The sequence below is a fragment of the Cornus florida genome, unplaced genomic scaffold, assembly GCF_030987335.1.
Source record: "Cornus florida cultivar Cherokee Brave unplaced genomic scaffold, ASM3098733v1 CherokeeBrave_3.0.0_Hap2_Chr01, whole genome shotgun sequence".
NCBI classification, from domain to species: domain Eukaryota; kingdom Viridiplantae; phylum Streptophyta; class Magnoliopsida; order Cornales; family Cornaceae; genus Cornus; species Cornus florida.
The window spans coordinates 105,448,209-105,472,070 of NW_026775571.1; the positions used below are offsets into that span (position 1 = coordinate 105,448,209).

The window sequence follows — 23,862 nt, forward strand, 5'->3', positions numbered from 1 at the left end:
TATTATTTTATTGGCTATAATGAATTAATAATTGGCCCGGTCCATAAACTCAATGCAATTAATTCATAAATTAATTTCTACTTCACTAAAAGAAATTAATTGAACTCTAATTAAATAATAAATAACCACTAAATCAATATTGCACTTTGACCCCTCTATGCATAATTAGTTATCGGATAAATAAATCCATCAATCCGACTACTTAATTAATATATTTATTTTGGTACCATTGATTATTTCTGACTCGATCACAATAAAACATTTGTTTGACAAAAATAATAATTTAAATAAATAAATATATAATAAATCATTTTGTTTAAAAACATACGAAGGCCTTCGAATTTACTTTGTGGTCAACCATAATCAATACAAAATAAATACAAGTAGCAATGATGCAAATATTGAAAATATAACCCTCCAACTATTAATTACATAACTACCCAAAGTGTCGGTTTAAGGATCCCGAAGAATCCGCCGAACAAATTAAAGTAATTATTAATTAATAAAAGAGTCTATAATTTTCTCATGCTTAAGAGTCAAATGCTATGACGGTGATAGGGAGCAATTACATACGATGGCTCTCGCAATATATCTCAACCTAACGCGGATTCAATTCAAGTCTTAATCAATTATGAGTCCATTCATAATTACCGACCATGAACCATTTATGATTATTATTTATATTCATGTATTGATCGCCATCACATACATATATAAATATCTCTTGTAATCAAGTGGACACTATTAATTCTAAAATGAATCGAAATATAATACATTGAATTCACCAATTGTATAAAACATAAATATTTCAGAAATGTCAGGAACTTATGTCACTTTAATCCAAATAGGAATTTGCTATGCCAGGGCATATAAATCCCAACAATTGTACACTGACGGTTTCAAATACGCCTCCTATTCTAACTTGGAATGAGGATCGTAGTGGGGAAGTATGTGAGATTTCGACACATAGCTTTACATAATCAATTATGTTTCTGTCTCTAGTACTTTCATCTGCAAAGAGAGGTTTCCCAATTGCACTACCTAGGTAGCTGAACCCTTTTGGGGACCAAAATTCAAGGGCACATTGAAAAATTTGACCCAGATTGACATTGTGGAAGGAGAATTATTAGATGCAGGTTTATCTTGCTCCTAGTGCCTTAGTGAAACAGGTCTACCTGCTAGATACCACTGCCTTCCAGCAATAATCCTCCTACAGTTATCAATTGTGTCGAAGGTAAAGAAAAATGTACCTTTGGAGTTTGCCACCACTTGCTTGAGACCCTTGCTGTTCCAAAGTTTGTGTGCAGCACTTGATATAGTCTTAAATGGCATTCTTCTCTGGAATTGGCCAAGTAAGCAACACTTCCAGTACTCAACACCTTCCTCAATTGCCTCCTCAGGTGGTTCAACCAACACTGTTTCCTCCTTTGAAGTCGATTCATGATATTGCAAGTCCCATGATGAAATGTTGGATTTGGCAATTGATGTCCAGGTCGGGTTTTGTGTGTTGTTTGGGATAAGGTGAGGTGTACTTCCTGATTGGTTCAACGAGGCACAATAATCTGGTTTGGTTGGATCAGTATTATGGTGGTTAGGATGGAATGAGAAGGACTCCGTAGGGTTAGAGGTAGAATCAGTCGAGCTCATGCTTTGGGCTACGGGAAATGTGTGAGTTGTAGTTGTGATTGCATGTGGGGTAGCTGGGTGGTTAGTTGTGATGAAGCTGAGTGATTGGTTATTGTGCTCCTGCAACAGTGAAGTGTTGACTTCGATAAGTTGATGTTGTGCAAGGGGTGCAGGCTGTGATGAGGCAACTGCTCAGGCATGTGATTGTTGGCCTATACCTCCAAATTCAAACTTAAATTGACTCGTGAAATACCAAAGGTACCCCTTGACTGAGCTAGTGGAGGCGCGTGGGTTACGTCCTGGCCTTCTTTGTGGGTTGACAGTGGAGGTGGTACAGGCATCATGTATGCATTAACTGTAGATGGGGTTGAATGAATTCCTGCTTCTTTCAGACAAATTGAATGGTGTTGTGGAGTTAAAGCCTTATCTGTGGTTGTATGGTTTAGTTGCCTGACAGTACGAGGAATGTTTTCTTGTATCTCTTTATTTATGGTTTCCTGTGCCTTCGCGGGACCATCAAACTGCCAAGCAACTTGCTCCTTTAACAAAGCTTGTAACTTAACAATTTTCAATTCTTTCTCCTGCAAAGTAGACTTGAGTTTCGCAACCTCCTCAATGAATTTAAACTTTGAAGCATCCATAACCGCCGCATCGATGCCATCAGGGAATAGGACTGTTGGGAAACGTGCATGTTTTAAAAACTTTTTGAGGGATTTTGATTCATAAATCTTGATTCATCACATAGAGACAATTTTTATGCAAAAATAAAATATGATGTATCATTCAATTAATGGATTGAATACTTACATCAAAGGTCTGAGTAAACCTTTAAATCTTTCCTCTAAAGTGAATGTTCTCACTTATTGTAGATCCCTTAGCAAGATACTTTCTCCTTGGATCCCCATCTTCTTGGTAATTGTTTTGCCTTTAGAAATCACTCATAAGCCTCCATGAATGACCTTGGAAAACTAGGCTTGTGGGAGCCTCCATTAGATGAGAACATAAACCCTAATTTTCTAGAGAGAGAAAATAAATTCCTTTTTCCTTCTTTTAAAATCATCCTTAAAATATACATAGACCATGTATATTTATAGGCAACATAAAGGTAAAGAAAAGGAAACAATGAATCCTTCTCAATCTCTAATTTACATGTCTCAAATCTAATATGATTCCAATATCAAGTTGGGCTATGAGTGAGAATCCATTGGGCCTATTATTTTATTGGCTACAATGAATTAATAGTTGGCCCGGTCCATGGACCCAATTCAATTAATTCATAAATTAATTTCGATTCCACTAAAAGAAATTAATTGAACTCCAATTAAATAATAAATAACCTTTAAGTCAATATTACACTATGACCCCTTTATGCATAATTAGTTATCGGATAAATAAAGCCATCAATCCGACTACTTAATTAATATATTTATTTTGGTACCTTCGATTATTTTTGACTCGATCATAATAAAATATTTGTTTGACAAAAATAATAATTTAAATAAATAAATATATAATAAATCATTTTGTCTAAAAACACACGAAGGTCTTCGAATTTACTTTGTAATCAATCATAATCAATACAAAATAAATACAAGTAGCAATGATGCAAATATTGAAAATATAATCCTCTAACTATTAATTACATAACTACCCAAAGTGTCGGTCTAAGGATCCCAAAGAATCCGACGAACAAATCAAAGTAATTATTAATTAATAAAAGAGTTTATACTTTTCTCATGCTTAAGGGTCAAATGCCATGAAGGTGATAGGGAGCAATTACATATGACGGCTCTCGCAATATATCTCAACCTAACGCGGATCCAGTTCAAGTCTTAATTAATTATGAGTCCATCCATAATTACTGATTATGAACAATTTATGATTGCTATTTATATATCATGCATTGATTGCCATCACATACATATATATAAATATCTCTTGTAATCAAATGGACACTATCAATTCTATAATGAATTGAAATATAATACATTGAATTCGCCAATTGTATAAAACATAAATATTTCAGAAACGTCAGGAACATATGTCACTTAATCCAAACAGGAATTTGCTATGCCAGGGCATATAAATCCCAACAGCTTCCACTTGCCCTCATAGCCAATTCAAATTGCACCTAACTCCAATGTTATCCAGATGTTGATCAAAATTATTGATCAATGACACATTTGATAATGGATCAACAAAGTTGTGTTCCAATGCAATGTTCTAGCTACAAGTACATTTTCTTGCCGGACAATATTATGTCGAACATGATACTTCCTCTCAGTGTATCTTGTTCCTCTATAGAACCTTGGGTCATTGGTTTGGACTACTTCTGCACTATTGTCACAACATAGCTCAATAGGCAGGCTAGTATACTCCACAACCTCTAAATCAGTGAGATCAAACCAATAGGCTTCCTTTGCCGCCTTTAAGGCTGCAATATATTCCACCTGCAGATTTAAGTCAGCAGTTGAAATCTGCTTAACAATCTACCAACTGATTTCCCTTTCATTAAGTGAACATACACTAAGTCATGAACCTCATAGTATCTACTTCTGATTGAAAATTAGAACTAGCATACCTGACTAGGACCATATCATCACATCCATAAATGAATATGATATCATTGGTTCTCCTTAGGTACTTAATGATATTTTTCACAACAGACCAGTTATCTAGTCCAGGATTGGACTAATATCATCTGACTATCCCTACAATGTAGCGGATGTCCTGTTCGGTATAGACCATGGCATATATGAGACTCCCATATGCCAAAGCATATAGTTCCAGTCTCATTTGCTCAATCTCCTCTGCCAGTCTTGGAAAACTACTTACTAGAGAGAGCAATCCATATCAATAAAGCAAGAACTCATTCTTTGAGTTATGCATACCAAACTTGATAAAACTTTTCCAATGTAGGATTATTAAGATAAACCTATTTTCCTTTTAACCTGATCTTGCAAAAGCTTGATTCTAGGAATATAGCTTACATCTTGAAAACCCTTCATTTAAAAGTAATTGAACAACTACCTCTTTATCGATGACAAAACTTCCACATCATTCTAAATGAGTAGGATGTCATATATATATATAGAATCAGAAAAATAATGACATTCCCTTGTACACTCATGATTTATTCACTAAAAAATCTTCTGGTATCTTTTTGTAGATTAACTTGTCTTCCGTAGGAATCACCCTACTAGAAAGTTCTACAAGATCCCAGAATTTATTAGAATACATAGATTCCAACTCTGATTTCATAGTAACTCGCCAAAACGATCTGTATTCATATCGGTTCACGCTTCCGTGTAGCTTACTGGGTCCAACTCATGTTTAACAGGGATGTCCATAATGGTCTCACCTAAAAACATAATTCTGTCGGATTGGATGATAATCCTCCCACTACATTAATGTATCGATGCAGGAATCTGTGTACTAGATGATGCCGACGCATCAATAGGGAATTCATTTATTATTCTCGATCTCTATAATAAGTGTGTTCACATGTGGTACATCTGGTACTCATACCATATTCTCTAACATTATGCTACTAGGTATGTAATTCATAATATGATCCTCCTATAGATAAACAGTGAGTGTAAACAATCAACTTTTATCATTGAGATCATAAAATAATCCATCCTAGTGACTTTTAGAGTAGCTATCAAATCTATCATGCGTATGATCTGTTTCCAACTTACTTGTTTATATCAAGCGCACATGTGCAAGACTACCCCATATGTGCATATGATTCAAACTAAGATTTAGTCAAAAACACAGCTCAACGGTATCCTTGACACAGACTAAGATGGAATGCAGTTCATAATACGCATCGATGTTATTAATGCTAAACTCTTAAATGAAAGAGATAATATAGCATAACAGATCATAGATCTAACCATGTTAAGTGGAATTCTGTTATTCCTATTTGACACCTAAATCCATTTAGCGTCAATTGCGGAAAACTTGGTACACCATACCCTCATTAACCATATAGTCTTTGCACTATCCCAAGAAATACTCATCTCCACGATCAAATCGGAGTGTCTTGATAAGTTTACCTAATCTGTGCTCCACATCAGTCTTGACCCTCTCGGAATATACCAAAAGTATAAGACTTGTGTCGCAACAGGTAAATTTATCCAAAACGTGAATAATCTTGCTTGGATATTCATAAGACCATACGTGTCTGTGTGTACCGACTCTAATTGTCCTTTATGTCTATTTCATTTAGCTAATTAAGCCCTTAGAGTTATCTATCCTTCAAAACAGGATTCACAAGTTTGGTTTAGACTCTTCTGCCTCACTAGGTAATAAACCTTCTTTCACCGATCTTTGAATCTCATTTTGATTGATAACAACCCAAAAATAGACATTAAAAATACAATGAGTCAGGAATAACAAATTTTCTCTTAACCTTCAATCTAGAAGATGCAACATTAGTTTCTACATCCTGCAAATCTTAAGAGCTTGTGATTATAGTATATTAACCATCTTTCAATGCACCAGAAGTAATCGCATATCTATTCAATTTTATAAAACCAGTTTTACAAAATAACAATACAGTTTTATAAACCACAAGTGAAACATGAACTAGATTGCGTCTAACTTCTGTGCATAAAGATAATTCTCTAATACTAATATCCTCATACTCTCTAATTTCAGATGTAATACTCCCACTGACTTAGCTACAACCTTGACATCAGGTTAAAAGACAAATATATATCCATATCATCGAAGCTTCTGGATTCCTGAAATCCTTGCAACGAATTACAAACATGTTTAGTAGCTCCAAAATCTATCCATCAGGAATTAATAGATACAACTACATAACATGGCTTAATGATTAAATATATATTTTCCTATGCCACGTCATTGCTTAGACAATTCGTCCTTGAGTGTCATAGTTAGCAGCAAAAGAAACAATTTAATTTGCCCTCAACATACACTGCCTTATTCCCTTTAACCTTTTAAATACCCATGTTTTGTGCTAGCCTAGTCCTATTATCATCCTTCTTCTTTGTTTTGCCCGTCCACTTGGGCCTAGAAGAAGATGGTATAAACTAGGTTAAATTGATAGGAACGCCCATACTCTTGATTATCCCTTCATCTGTTACCAATTCTATAAGAATATCAGCGAGTGTGAACTCAAACTGATTCCTTATTTAGTTCATTCTAACAGAATCGAACGAGTTTGGTAACAAGGCAATAATCATGTTAACTTGAAACTTACCACTCAAGTCAGCCCTATTGATCTCCAGCTAATTTTTAAATAATAAACAATCATTTTCCAAAATTCGATTTCATACTGGAGTTCCTTAGGCTATCTTGATGCTATTCAAGTTTGATATAGTACTTTGACATACTCTCTATCTAATCTCACCAAAACATTTTATTGACATTTAACATGATGCTTGAAGAAAATAAAATAATGTAAATGTTAGCTTTGGAACATATTCGAGGTAAACTCTAGAATATTGCACCAATTCATTTCATTTGTCTTATTTCACTTATTCAAAGCATTAATGTTCTCTTGGGTATCTTAAAGTAAAAGAATTAGGTTTAGGAGTAGTAAATACATTTGTACCCTTACGTTGTGAATAAAATATCTAATTTCCTTTCCCAGTCAATATTAATGAGGTCCAGTTACATTGAATATGTAAGCAAGCAGATAAACTGGATTAGACATAATTAATCTGAATATAAATGCATTCATACAATATGCAAGGTGAATTATTAATACTGTCATGTATGTTTAAAATTAAAATGAGTTTGTTAACCACATAATATAATAAATCTCAATCGAACAAGAAATCATTATCATTATTGGTGAACAATCTTTTTTAATTAATGCGGGTCCCTCAATTCTGTAGCATAATAAATCAACCAATCAATATGTCAATAACTTATCCTGTTGGAGGAGTTCATTATTACTATTGTAGAGATTCATTTGCTATTAGGTGAGCACTTTCACTAAAAATAATAATATATGGGTCCCTTAGCCACTGCATGAAAAATCGAATAACCAATACGCCAATAACTTATTCAGTTGGCGAAGTTCATTATTGCTATTGGTGAGCAAATCCCATCATCTCCATATCTCTTAAGACAATGCATTGTCTATCTATATGAAATAATTCCCGATTGTGTTTAGCCTTTCTAAAATCACCTAGTGTAGACCACTCCGTTGGGGAGCTAACACTATTGATTTTAGATTGAGTGTATAACGTGATTAATGCTCTAACGAAAAATAAAACATTAAATATGTTGTCATTATAATCTAGACTCTTTAAATCATGCGTATGGCCTTATTTTTAAAGATCTAATTATAATGAACATTTAATATTATTATTTTCATGAGATAACCATTCTTGTAATATTAAGACTCTTTAAATCATGCGTGGGGCCTTATTTTTGAAGATCTAATTACAATGGTGTTAATAACGAAGGCCATGGGGCAATGTATAAAAATCCCCGCTCCCACTCAATTTTTTAATCATTTATAATTAGGGTTTTTCAATTTATTCATTTACATGATATGATGCATGCAAAACGTCTTGATTTTAATTCAATTAAATTTAGAAAATATTTGGACTTTAAACGATTCACTATTATTTAATTTGAGACACATTTTAAAAATAATTTACAAAAATGATTTTTCGTTTACCAATAAGTGCCCTTAAATTAATTAATATTTAAATCCAATTAATTTTCATAATTTAATTAATATAAATCAAGTCATTTAATTAAATATCATGGATCCAATGCATGAATAATAATAATAAACAATTAATTATTTCATGCATCAGATAAATAAATAAATAACAGACAGAAGTAATTTAAATGGCCAATGAATTTAGCTTTTAACATTTAATTGCTCTACTTATTGCGCGAGGGTCTACCACCGACTTGTAAACACCTATAAAGAGCTGGTACGAGCTTGGAGAAGCAAAATAGTCCTTGGAACGCACCCGAAGGTCCCCACGCGCGCTAGCACGTACCTCGGGACGCTGTACCTCATCCTTACGCGCTTGTACGCACTGGGAAAAGCCTTAGGCACGTGGCACGCGCTCCCATGCGCCTGGAAGGTGCTCTGGCGCGTGGGACGCGCCTCCACTCGCATCCACGCACGTGGATGATAGATGCCCCATGCTGGCGCATGTTCCCTACGCGCCAGCAAGCCTTCTACTCCTGGCGCGTGTTCCTCACGCGCCAGGTGTAACTCCTTGCTGCTACATGGGATTATTCCCCCTTTCTTTAATCTGATCATGCGGCTGTTGATGCGGGTGCACCACATGCTGGTGCATCGCGTCACACCGGATCGGCTGGCCTATTTCTGGTGCTGATCTTGCCGCCGACGACACTCCGGTCGCCGGAAAATCACCGAAAAATAATAAAAATTCCCAGAAAATTAAATTTGGCCTTGAAAAATTTCAGAAAAATTCTAAAAATTCCCAGAAAATTTCTTAAGCCTAATTTAACCCTCTTGGACCTTCTTGAAGCTTCATAGCATCCTTTGATGAATATTACATGGCTTTAAAAATAATTACAATTTGAAATATAATGGAAAAAATTAAATTACATCATTGAACTTTCAAACGGCTAAATCAAAGCCTTAATTACATTCATCCAAAGATAAAATTACATTTATTTAACCTATAAGCTTCATCCATGGCCCAACCATACATCATCATTCATTCACAATTATACATACATCCTCATATATCAATATATATCAACATATTAAATCATACATCAACATACATCAATATATATATAATTTGGATCCATGATGATGATTTTGATAAAAACATGATCTCTAATAATGAATCAAACCATGCTCTGATACCACTGTTGGGAAACGTGCATGTTTTAAAAACTTTTTGAGGGATTTTGATTCATAGATCTTGATTCATCACATAGAGACAAGTTTTATGCAAAAATAAAATATGATGTATCATTCAATTAATGGATTGAATACTTACATCAAAGGTCTGAGTAAACCTTTAAATCTTTCCTCTAAAGTGAATGTTTTCACTTATTGTAGATCCCTTAGCAAGATGCCTTCTCCTTAGATCCCCATCTTCTTGGTAATTGCTTTGCCTTTAGAAATCACTCATAAGCTTCCACGAATGACTTTGGAAAATTAGGCTTGTGGGAGCCTCCATTAGATGAAAACATAAACCCTAATTTTCTAGAGAAAGAAAATAAATTCATTTTTCCTTCTTCTAAAATCATCCTTAAAATATACATAGACCATGTATATTTATAGGCAACATAAAGGTAAAGAAAAGGAAACAACGAATCATTCTCAATCTCTAATTTACATGTCTCAAATCTAATATGATTCCAATATCAAGTTGGGCTATGAGTGAGAATCGATTGGGCCTATTATTTTATTGGCTACAATGAATTAATAATTGGCCCGGTCCATGGACCCAATTCAATTAATTCATAAATTAATTTCTATTCCACTAAAAGAAATTAATTGAACTCCAATTAAATAATAAATAACCTCTAAGTCAATATTACACTTTGACCCTTCTATGCATAATTAGTTATCGGATAAATAAAGCCATCAATCCGACTACTTAATTAATATATTTATTTTGGTACCTTCGATTATTTCTGATTCGATCACAATAAAACATTTGTTTGACAAAAATAATAATTTAAATAAATAAATATATAATAAATCATTTTGTCTAAAAACACACGAATGCCTTCGAATTTACTTTGTGATCAACCATAATCAATACAAAATAAATACAAGTAGCAATGATACAAATATTGAAAATATAACCCTCTAACTATTAATTACATAACTACCCAAAGTGTCGGTCTAAGGATCCCGAAGAATTCGCCGAACAAATCAAAGTAATTATTAATTAATAAAAGAGTTTATACTTTTCTCATACTTAAGAGTCAAATGCCATGACGGTGATAGGGAGCAATTACATACGACGGCTCTCGCAATATATCTCAACCTAACGCGGATCCAGTTCAAGTCTTAATTAATTATGAGTCCATCCATAATTACTGACTATGAACAATTTATGATTACTATTTATATATCATGCATTGATTGCCATCACATACATATATATAAATATCTCTTGTAATCAAATGGACACTATCAATTCTATAATGAATCGAAATATAATACATTGAATTCGCCAATTGTATAAAATATAAATATTTCAGAAACGTTAGGAATATATGTCACTTAATCCAAACAGGAATTTGTTATGCCAGGACATATAAATCCCAACAAGGACAACATCACTGATTTCAAGACCGGTGGGATTCAAAACTCTATCATTCTGGACTGCACACCTTACCTTTTCTTTGGTAGCTCCAGTGACTGAAGGTGGACGTGGGAGGAGATGGTCATCAATAACATTGGAAGCTGCTTTCCTAGGCGGCAATGGGGGTTAAGGTGCTGCTGGACATTTTAGATGTGTGGAAGATTTTGTCAGGCTTAAGTGGGATGTGGTATTCTCATATTTGATTAGGTGATTTGTGGGTTGATTTAGAAAGAGATGCATAGAGTTGTGGTTTTGCGGTGTGGGGTGGGAGGAATGGTTGTTTGAGGTGGTTTAGCGGCCGACAATGGAGGGGGTTTGGGGGTTTCAGTGGTTTCTCTCTCATGGTGGTTTATTATGTCTCAATAATTGTTAACAAAAATTAGAAATTTCAGTAAGGATTTAATTATAAGAACTTTGTTCCATTTTTCTTGATCTTTCGTTTGATATCAATTTTTGAAATACATTGGGGTTATGGTACGTAGTTCCGTAACAAACCATCATATACCTCCATAGCCCAATTCTTGTTCAATGCTTTGTAAAAATTTGAGTTATGGGAACCATTAGTCTGTAACTCACGATATCTTTTGCATATACAGCCTTACCATCGACGAAAATAAAAAATTGATTTTGATTAGATCTTTGTGTTTTCCGTCTTACCTTAATAAATACAAAAATGAAAGTAAAATCCTAATTTTGATTTTAATTTTTCTTCTTTTGTTTTGAGAAAAATTTAATTGCTTTGGGTATAATAAGTACATGGTATCATGCACATACTAATTATAGACTGATATATTGTGGTAGGCTCTACTAAAATAGATGTTTCTTTTATCTACGTATCAATGTATAATTAGTACGTGATATCATATTATCACTGCATCCTAAGCAATTAAGTTTTTCTCTTATCGCAAATATCACTAAAATTCACTTTTACTATTTAATTTAATATAAAAAAATTGTTGTATATTTTAAAAAAATTGAACCAAAATTTTATTACAATGGTTATCAAATTCAAGATAAATTGTACACACCCATATTTCAAGATTGATGTCATGAAAATACAATGGTGACATCTATCATTTTTTTAATTTTTATTTGATTTCATATAATAAAATTGTTGTATATTTTTAAAAAATCTAACTAAAATTTTATTACAGTGGTTATCAAATTCAAGATGGATTCTACACATCCATATTTCTAAGGATTAAAAGAAGTACTTCAAAGAAATTTTGTTCAACTTTTGCAAGGCAACTACAAAAATAAGCAATGTTTTAAGCAAGATAGCTGGTTATTTATGCTCATTTTCTAGACGACGAAAGTTTTGGATTTTGACATGGAATAGGAATGGGATGGCTCTTAAATTACTTAGACTAAACCGGATTTTTTTTTTTTAACTTTTTTAGGGGATCTAAAATTTTACATATTATTTATATTTCTATTTTATCCTTTTAAAAATTCAAATATTCACCATTTACTTAAAGATAAATGATATCACTGTACCACAAGACTTTATAGTTACTATCAAAGCTTTTAATTACTAGAATGCTTGCAATGTTTGCTCCTAATGGGCTTTGGGCCTATCTATATTGGGCTGAAATGTGGCCCTTTGTTTTGGGTTAGAAACTTTTCTTTCCATTTTTTGTTCGTATTTGCCATATATATATATATACACACTTAAAATTATTGAAACTTCTATAGTACATTAGGTCTTTTTGGGGCATTATCCAGTGATCTAATTGATAAAGTATCCAGCTCCCCAAATGGGTATATCCATATTCGTGTCTCCTCTCTCCCTAGTTTACTAAGGAAAAAAAAAATAGGTCTGCATGTCTTCATGATATAAGATATCACGGACCTTTTAGAGAAAAAAAATATATAAGATACTATGGTGTTTATCATAGAATAAATGGGTAATAGTTCCAAACTTTATGGTTATATTATGTATCCCTATTTAAAAAATGACAGGTTTTATTCTTTTGATTTAAATTTTTGTTGAACTTTGTTCTGAGTGTGTTTATCCAGGTTTAATTTCTTGATGCCCCATTTGACATGAAGGAAGAAAATTAGAAAGAAATGAGAGACAAAGTGATGGATGAAACATTCTGTGAAAGGATAGTATTCTTTACTCATTTACCTTATACTAAATTGTTTTTTAACCTATACTAAAAAAAAAAAATACTAAATTTCTTGCACCCCCCCCCCCCCCCCCCCCCCCCCGGCGCCTACCCCTGGCTCCGCTTCTGCTCAGATTTTCCCTTAAATGTGTCTATGTTCTACCTTTTTTTTGCTTGGAATTTTTAACCCATTTGTTGATTTTGTCCATACAAGAGGCTTGACATGAAATTTAAACAAAAAAGCAATTGAAATTGTAAATTATTAGAGTTTCCACTTATTAGAAAACAGAAAAGAGACTTTGTAACAAACAAAGGAGGGATGCAATTCCAGTTGTTCTGGGCAGGGCTTTTGACTCCAAGTTCACATGCATTCCCATCTTTTGGACAAAGATCAATTGGAAATGGGCATTAAGGGCACATTAGGAATAAGTGTTGACTTAAGGTATATGAAAAAGAAACTAATTGGGAGCTGGGAAGAGTAGCGTCCATGTTTTGATTGATCTTTATGAAGTGGCTCTTTCCCGTCACATGCTTAAACCACATGGTTTTGGGCAATTATTACTTAAAAGAATTGTTAGCTGTAACGTTCCAAAATTTTAACACAAGGTACATTTTTCTTCGGTATTAAAATTTGGCGCGTGACTCACATATTCCATAATGAATCATTAAGTCAAAAAAATCAACTTCAATTGTGATTCCAGGTGCTAAAATTTGGTGCGGCACTCACATATACCATAATGAATCATCCACAATGAAGTCAGAAAATCAACTTCAATCATGATTCCATCATCTCATAACCAGTTTATAGCATTAACACCAATGATATAAAAATGCCACCAATAAGGTCAACCTTATTACAAAACTCCTTACTAAAAAACATAACAACTAAATTAATATGCAAAACATTCTCAAAGTCTTCTATCTCAACTGAGCCTCATTTGCATTCTTAATCAACGTGCACCTAAAAGTGATAAAAAAGTGAGTCCACAAGCTTAACAAGACATGACAAACACAATCATCGTTTAACAAGTTAATACATATCTTGTATTCCCATAAATAAATGCAACCCATAAAAGAGGGCCTATTTGAAATATATTATGATTTAAATAAACGATCATAACAATTGTAATTAAATCTAAAGTCTAGATACTTGACTGAATTCCAAAATATAAAAATTATATAGAAATTTATACAATTGTAATTATACATTTCATTAAAATAAACGATCAGATTATTATAATATTCTTAAGAAACAAATTAAGTTACAGATAATATACTAGTATAGAAAGTAAGGTTAACATATGTGATTAGTTTAACTTTCGTTATAATACAACCACCACTTTCATTAATATTAATATTGTTAACAATATTGCTATATAATAAAACTATATAACCGTAGAAAGAAAATATTTACCTCATTACTTCTACTTCCTTCTCATCCACGAATACGAATAGTGCTCAAACAAGAACTATTAAGAAATACTCTGCTTAAACAAGATAGTCGGAAAAATCTTTTTTTTTTTTTTGTTCAATAGTTGTTTAACGTGAAGGACATAAATCTATAGAAACTAACTTAAGTAACAAATTATGTGATAATATTATATACTTCTTTCAGAAACTCAAATTCTAATTTATATATCTTATCATCAATTGTAAGGACAATTAAAATATATTATTCCTTCTTTATCGTAGTTTTCTGTCCGTTAAATCAATAACAACCCTTATACCATCAAAATTTAAAGTTAACTCTTCTATACACTCCATTATACTTAAATAACTATATATATAACACTAGTCTTAAACTTCACGATTGTTACAATGCTCAAACCACGTGATAAAGATGGTAATGTAAAATTACTATATAAATGCAATATATGTATCGGGCAATGACCAATCTGTTTATACAGGATAAAATCCATTTTTTTTTTTTTGTTTTGAATAATATTCCAAAACTTTTTATTTTACTACAGGTCAAAATACTTGGAGATATTTGTATACGTTTATAACCATTCAATAGAATAGTTACCATACATGCATCAGCACATACATAGATTTGCATATTAAATATTCAATCAAACTTGATACTTGAAATCTCCGCAAATAGGTTTTAACAAGCTTACTCATTTACAATTGTGTATATATACTGGGCAAAGCAATCTTCCATAAAACTTTTTAATTAATCATGCATAGAATTCACGAACACAAACTCAGTATTTGATACTTGATTGCCCCAAAAAAACCTCAGTTTTTGTTTATTAAGAGCAACACAAAACTGACACAAAATTATGATTAGTCTACCTAAATCGGCAAACAATACCAATCTATACATTGGTTTGATCTAGAGAAACTATATACATGTGCATTATCAGTAGGAAACCAATAATAATATTATTTGAAATTTATATTAGGCATTATTTTTTTTAATTATTATTTAGTTAATTTAGGCAATATATATTTCTTTATTTTTCTTATATAAGGACGATATTGTAATAGAATTAAGGTACATAATTTTATGAATAAAAAGTTAAAACACTTTGGTGATTAATTTTCAATTCAAAGGATTGTTGGTAACTAATCTCCCATTAGACAAATTTAAGGTTTAGAAACCCAATTTCTTATAACCTACACAAATTGAATTTCTTATAACCTATACAAGAAAAAACCCTAATTCTAACCACAACTCTGATACAATAATTTTAATTCTTAAATAACTTGTAAAAAACAAGAATAATACAATAATTAAAGAAGGGAATTTAACAATTTGTAGGTCATTGAAGATTAAACCTTAAAATATGTTTGAGAATTCTTTAGGGCATTTTAAAAATTTCTTGAAAAATTAGAGTGCACTACCCGCTTGAAAGTTGTTGTATGATATGGTTGAATAACGATTACAAAATACTTATAGATGACAACAAGAACAAGGGTTTTAAAAAACAAAACACTTATATTTGATAACGACTACAAAACATACATGAGTCTCCCAACTTAGATATCAAAATTACATTTTACTAAATAAAATTAAAAAATCTTAATCAGTCATCAAATATTGATAATCACGTAGCAATTCAATCATAGCTGCTTTTTTTTTTTTTTTTTTTTTTTTCATTAGTAAAAAACTCACAAACCCATTTTATGCATTTGAAAACTTAAAACTCACACTATCCAATTTAAAATATAAAAAAGATACAACTGGGCACAATCATCATTTCCACTTTCACTTTCTGTGTTATTAAGTAATTACTCTTATCTCTCACACAAGGTGACCGCATATATACGTGTACATATATATACCTTTTTTCTTTCTTTCTTTTTAGGTTTTTGAAACAACCTGTTATTAGTTGCGTAGTCCAAATTCAGTTGTGCATATAGACAAACAAAATATAAGTTTAGGTTAATTTTATTGACACCCTTCAAGTTTGGTCAAATATCACCCTTAAATATTTTTTAAAAATAAATATCGCTTAAGTCCATTTTGACTTTTCCGTCACAATTTTCGTTAAAAATATGTAAAAAAATAATTTTGCCCATAAATTCCCTTTGACTTGGTCAAAAGTATTCTCTAACCTAAAAAAATTAAATAAAAAGACTACAATACCCTTAAATACACTATATATCATATATAAATATATATGTATGACACACACACACACACACACAGCAGGAACAAACTTTTGCTCATTGGATTGCCGGAGAGCTGAGGTTGTTTTTTCAATCGTTCTAGCTGTCCTCACGCAATAGATCCAACGAAAGACTCTCCTCCCTCTCTCACCACCACCGGTGCCACCAGCCACTACTGAATCTCTAGTTTTGCCAATCAAAGTACCATTGAAGGACTGGAAGTAGGGATGGCAATGGGGGCGGGTTTGGGCGGGTGTACCCTTCTCCGCCCCCACAACTGTTTAAAAATCCCGCCCCCCGTCCCCATCCGAAACAACAAAAACAGGGATACTTTTCACCCCATCCTCATAACCATTTAATATTTTTACTCCTGCGGATACCCGCCTTGCCCCGTTTAAGACCATAATATATTTATTGTTGAAATAGATTTGCTATTTTTTTTCCGCCCTCATCTTCAATTCTTCACCATTGCAAATTTTTTTTTAATCAAATTCTTTTTTTACTTTAATATTATTGTTATATATGGTACTTAATATATAAAGGGAAATATATATATTAATGAAATATGGGTACTTAAGTAATTTGCCTAACTAAACGGGGTGGTGCGGGGCGACCTTCCCGGCCCCAGCACCAAACCCGTGCGAATTTTTATTACATCAAACTAAACCCGCCCAAATAAACAAAACGGTCTCCCAAAACTGTCAAAAACGGTGCAAGGTGGGGCGGGTAACCGCGGGACGGGTCAAATTGCCATCCCTAACTGGAAGGAAGAAAAAGAGAAGTCATTGACCTCGCAGTAACTATAGGATAGAAAGATTGTTGCCTGCGGCAAAGGCGATGAACAAGTCGCCGCCGCCGCCATTCTCACGCCGACCAATCGCTACCCAAAAACAGTAACCAAATGTGCGTGAATGTGGTTGGGTTATAAAATCAGTTTAATCAGTGAAAAAATTTTGGTGGTTAGATTATAATTCTTGGTTCAATCTAAACTTTTAAAGTATACACAAATATTTTGACTAAAAGAGAACTGAAATTAATTGATCAAATGGAGATTGAGGGATTCTTTAAGATTCTGGTGGATAATTAACTTTGTATTGGAATTAACTGCACCGACGAGGTTTATGAGGCTTTTTATGCTCGTTTCCATGTCTATTGAGCCAACCGGTTACTCTTCCGACCGCCGTGCATATATATATATATATATATATATATTCTAAAATAAATTATATAGAGAGAGAAAGCAATGCTATACAAATTGAAATAATGTAACTCAACAATGACCTTGAGCAACTTCACTACTGTGCAACCGGTAGTATCTAAAGCATACTTTTAAGCTTTTAGTATATATATAATTGTAAATTTGCAAAATATTTAGGAATAGTTTAGTCTTTTAATATATTTCTTTATGTTAAAGTTTTTTTTTGACAAAGTTAAAGGGTGTTTAAGTTATTTTATATGTTGTCAGATATTTAAAGATAACAGTTGAGGTTTGAGTGAAAAACGAAACAAACGTTTGTAACATGAGTAATAGTAATTTTCAAAAATTATTTCAAAGTGATATTTGGCCAAATCGAAGGAATGTAAGTGAAATTAACCTTATAAGTTTTTTCTATTCCACATCAATAATTTTACAGGAGGTAAAAAGAAAAATGATTAACAAGTCGAAGGGGCCATGTGAATGAGAGAAAAATACTATTCAAATCGAGGCTCCTAAAAACATAGGAACATTTCAACAAACAACACTATATATACTTTCCTCTCTATTCTCATTTTCCATAGCCACAGGTGAGATTTTTTTTAGCCTAAAAACCAAGAAACTACCTAACCAACCTTGATCCAAATGGGTTCTGTCTTTTGAGAGTGCCAACATCAGTGAAGAAGAAAACATTTTCACCAAAACTATGAACCCACTAGACCCTGAGGAATTCAGGAGGTCGACAAGGCTACATAGTCATAGATTTCCTAGCTGACTATTACAAGAAGGTCGAGAAATACCCGGTCCGAAGCCAAGTCCAACCGGGTTATCTCCGGCAACGTTTGCCAGAGTCAGCCCCTAACAACCCTGAACCCATTGAAACATTCTCCAAGATGTGGAGACTGATATTATTGCTGGTCTAACTCATTAGCAAAGTCCAAACTTCTTCGCTTACTACCAATCAAATGCAAGCACTGCTGGTTATTTTCTCGGTGAAATGCTCGTCCGGCTTTAATGTGGTCGGATTTAGTTAGATATCATCACCTGCCGCCACTGAGCTAGAGAGCATAGTCATGGATTGGCTCGGCAAGTTGCTTAAGCTTCCAAAGTCATTCCATTTCAGTAGTAGTGGTGGTGGGGGTGTCATACATGGTAGTACTTGTGACTTTGTGAGGCCGTTTTGTGCACCCTAACCGCCGCTAGAGATCAAAAGCTGAGCCAAATTGGTAGAGAGAACATAGGGAAGCTAGTCGTCTATGGGTCCGATCAAACCCATTGTGCATTCCAGAAAGCAGCTCAGATTGCTGGTATTGTTAAGAAATTTTAATTTTATGCTCGTCTATCAAATATATTTATTGTAAATTACATTCAATTTTTCTCATGCATGCAAATTATAAATTGATTCGTAGATTAATTTTCTAAATAATTACTTTGGAACAGGTATCCACCCCCATAATTTTCGAAACATCTTGTCAACGAAATCTACAGAATTCACGCTATCTCTAGATTCATTACTGTCCACAATTGTATCAGATGTAAAAAATGGGTTAATCCATTGTATATATGTGCCACAGTTGGGACAACTCCAACGGGTGCTGTTGATCCACTGGAACCAATATGTGATGTTGCAAAACTATATGGCATATGGGTTCACGTCGACGCCGCATATGCCGGGGGTGCATGCATATACCCGGAGTTCTTTATATCAGGAGTGCTCGGTCATACTTAATAAAATTAAAATTTTGTGTGGTGGAGGGAGATCGCACGGGTTTGCCCGGGTTCTCTCATCCCATGTGGTGTGTGTGTGCGGGTGCACGTGTCTTGCTTTAAATTCTCTCAAATGCCACTTTTAGCATTGCAATCTTACAACCAAAGCACTAACATTCTATCCGGATAGAATTAATAAAGCTAACAAAAGTATTCATCTCAATATTTTTCCAATGAGGTATTATTCAGTGATGAATTATTTTATGGAGGAAAAAAGATGATGGAGGAAAAAAAAAAAAAAAAATGGAGAGAAAAAGAAGGAAATGATGGGGTGAAAAAAAAAATGGTGAAAAAAAAAATGAGGAGAGAGAAAGAAAAACCCAAGAGTTGGGTTGTGAAGGAAAAAAAAATTAAATAAATAAAAAAGACCAAGAGTCTTCTTAGGACACAGTTCTATATATGTCGAGGGGGATGGGCCCAAGCTCTAATGGAGTCACATACGGAAGTAACCCAACCTTCTGATTGGCAATTTAATCGCATGACGAAAGGCTCAATGGATAGAAACAATCTGCACTGCGTGACTAATTGACAACACTCTTTTTAGGAGGTTTCTCGAGGAGATTCTTTCTTACTCATCCCTATGGCATCAGTGTTGTGATATGACGTTAAGGAATGGCTTTGCCCTGAATGAATTTGAGGCGAGCATACTCTCACATGGTATAAGTCACATATACCATTGGAGGATTCACCTAAGTGAAAGTCGTTGTGAGGTCGCGACCGTGGGAGTTAGGCTGTTCCCTAGAGCTTTCATGAGAATCAAGATACCAGCGCATGGCCATAAATCGCGCTAACCCGCCAAACCAAGTCTATCATTAATACTATGTGTGTGGTATGTTGAAGTTTGGCTAAAGGAACCGAATTCAAGACTTAGTTCATTCAGGTTCCTCAAATGGAGACTATCACACTAAGTATAGGTTCAAGCCCAGAAAGCACATACGTTGATTGCATAGTATAAAGTTGTTCAATAATATTTTACTTGTTATTTTTATTAAAATAGGTGGGGATTGTTGGGAATATTTTAATAAAAATATAATTATATTGTATTAATTATGGTTTAATGGGATTTTATTCCACTAATTAAATTATACTTGTGGTGTATATTATTTCTATTATTATTATACTTTAACAGTTACATATTTTACTCCCTATATATACTCTATGTATAAAACATCTATAAGAGGACTTTTGAGTATATGGCAAGATCATAGAGTGACACTTTTGTAAGGGTTGTGAGCCTATTCTATTTTTTCCTTTGAGAGTTATTTGAATATTGAGTTTATGGACAAATAGACTTATATAGACTTGGACCTAGTCTTCCTGTGGTCGTGAACATAGAGGAGACGCCGCTGCGAGCTGATTGGGTTGTATCTTGGAGTTGACTAGTTTCACCTACCCGCACGAAGGGGAGGACTATCACACATGCCTCAACAGTCAGGCCAGCTCTTTCTTACCTATTTTATTATTGTCGTTTTCATTCTTAATTTCTATTATTTTATTAATCTGAATTATTTATCAGTTCTTACTCATTATTATATCCATATTGTTCAATGATGTATTATTCAGTTTAATAAAAAAAATTGTAATTAGATTTTTCACATTGGTGGTGTTGTTCATTTCATTGAATCATTGCGTTTGAATGTTGTATTTATATTTTTTCTATAAATATGTGAAATTTCCACAACAGAGACTTCATTAGAAACCACGGAGTAACTAACATTAGAAACTTCATAAGAGGTCAAGTTGAAATGGCGAAGCATTTTGAAGGGCTTGTAGCAAGTGACAATAGGTTTGAAGTTGTGGTACCTAGAAATTTTTCTATAGTCTGTTTTAGGGTTTTGCCATCAGCAACAATATGTTCTGATGATGGTTAGAAGGGGACGTTGTTATGTGCTAACGAGTTGAACCGCGAGTTACTGGAGTCCATTAATGGGTCTGGCCGACTGTACATGACTCATGCGGTGATTGGAGAAGTCTTTGGTTCACCGTTGGTGCCACCCTAACCGACCTTCACCACGTGAACATGGCTTGGAAGGTGGTGCAGAAGCATGCAGATGCCATGCTTAATTAGCACGTTCTAAACATTGTGAGTTTCTCTTGAGGGTCCAGAAGTGGAAAGGAAATAAAGGAACGGAGTTTTTATATTATATTTTTATTTTACTTTAAACATTTGTTTTGTATTCTTGTTTGTCCTATATGAATTTGGAAAACTAAATAAAATAAGAAAGTGCATTTGTTTTTTTTTTTTTTTTTTTTTTTTTTTTTTTTTTTTTTTTTTTTGCATTAGTAAAAAGCACACTAATTCATACTCAATTTTGTTCCTATGGGTATTAGAATAATCGAGATAGTACCTCTAAACTACTGCCTTGAACTCGTTTTAATCCTGGAATTATAGTGCCCCATCAACTATGAAGTTACCTAGATGGATTGAGAAAATATATATATATTTTTTATTAAAGGGTAAACTTGTATATGAGATGAAAGAATGTAAATGGGCCCCAAGATGGAGAAGAACGAGAAAACCATCCAAAGAACATCACCAGAGGCAACCCTATGTAACCTCTAAACAAAACTCTAGCTGCAGCAGAGAGGGCCTTGGTGTAGAATACAATATAACACCATTAGAAACCAACAAAATCATTATGGTACAAGCCAAGAGTGCACACAGGAGGTGGAACCAGCCTTGCACAAACAAATTATGAAGGTCTTGCTCAGTTGAGATTAGCCTAAGGTCTGTACTCTTCTTTATCTTGATTGTTGCAAGTCTTGATCTGATACAAGTCTTGGTTTGTGAAATAATGTGTTGAGGAGTAGAAACTGTTTGGCTTTTTTTTTTTAAGGGCGTGCCAGAGTCTTTTGACCCAAGGGGTTGGATAACTAAATTATCTTTGGTGCTGATCGAATATGAAATTGGCCCTTAATGAATCAGGCGACTGCTGGAAGGCAAAGATGACCCCTTCCTTCAGGTTTTTTCAACGCCTCAATAAGAGGGCTTTCGACAGCAAGGGCTGGAACTTGAAGAAGGGAACAACAAAAATTGTTCAAGCGTTCTTCAATTCTAGACTTTGGAATAAACGAAGGAGACAAAACAAGTTGTCCAAGCGTCTATCTAATCCAAGAACAACTTATAAAAACAAAATAGAGGAGATACGAGATCTAAGCATCCACTTTATTTAATAAGAAGTAGTCTTATACAAAAGTACAAGGATAAGAGTTTTATTCTAACACTACTCCTATGGAAAAAGAGAAATACAAATAAATAAAGGCTGAATAAAATTGCAGAGAAATAAAATTGCGTGAGTAAGAAAGTTGTTGAATGATCCTGGGATCCCTCACAAGGCCTCCTTCTTTTTCTATTTGAGGCTCATCTGTTTATTTTGGCAGTTTATTTTTAAATTCAAAAATTATATTTGAATTATAAAAACTTCTTTTTGCCTTTATCCACCTGTCTTAAAGCTTGGCTTTATCTACATGTCTTAAAGCTTTATCCAAACACATGTGTTTTAAAACACAAAGTGACGTGACTTTAGACTCCAAAATAAGAGTCCTATAAATTACCACACTATATTTCAATTGCACCAACAATCTTCCAAAACTATGCCATGTGGCAAAATTCTGATTTTGGGGCAAACAATCAGCACATCCCATGTGGCTGATTCTAAATTTTAATTTGTGGTGCAAACAAAAACATTCTTGAATGCCCTTACATTTCACTCTTGCCAAATGAAATAAATAATTGCTGACAATAGAAGCTTGTGTGTCAAAAACTTTGATGAACACCATCTATACAAAAACTGTAATGTCATTTCTCTCCCAAAAAACCATAAGTGGGTAGAATGTTCTCAATAATATTATATAACCCTTTGTTTTCTTTTTCTTTTTTTATGTTGCTGTTATTAAATAAGTATGGTATTGGTACTAGGATGACTGAATGCTCATTTTCATTTTCATTTTTTCTTTTTAAATAGGGATAATTCAATAAGAATAGAGTTTTGGGGGTCAAAAGACAAAATAATAGAGTCAAAATTAAGTTTTTCAAATTAATAAAATTTTATGAAAGTCTGATGTGTACATGGAAATTTATTGTACATAATCTTTTTATTCCCAAAAAGCCCTTCTATTATTAAATTATGCTACTATCCCTCTCATATTTAGAAAGAAAAACCCATCTATGGCAACCCTTCTTCCCAAATGAACAACCAACAATCCCATCTGCTATCTCTCTCTTACACCCACCTAA

At 33.5% G+C, this 23,862-nt stretch overlaps 1 pseudogene; it reads left to right on the top strand.

Annotated features, from left to right (window-relative positions):
• The first annotated feature begins 18,564 nt into the window (after positions 1–18,564).
• Positions 18,565–19,587, top strand: LOC132279670 (tyrosine decarboxylase-like; annotated as a pseudogene).
• Positions 19,588–23,862: the final 4,275 nt, after the last annotated feature.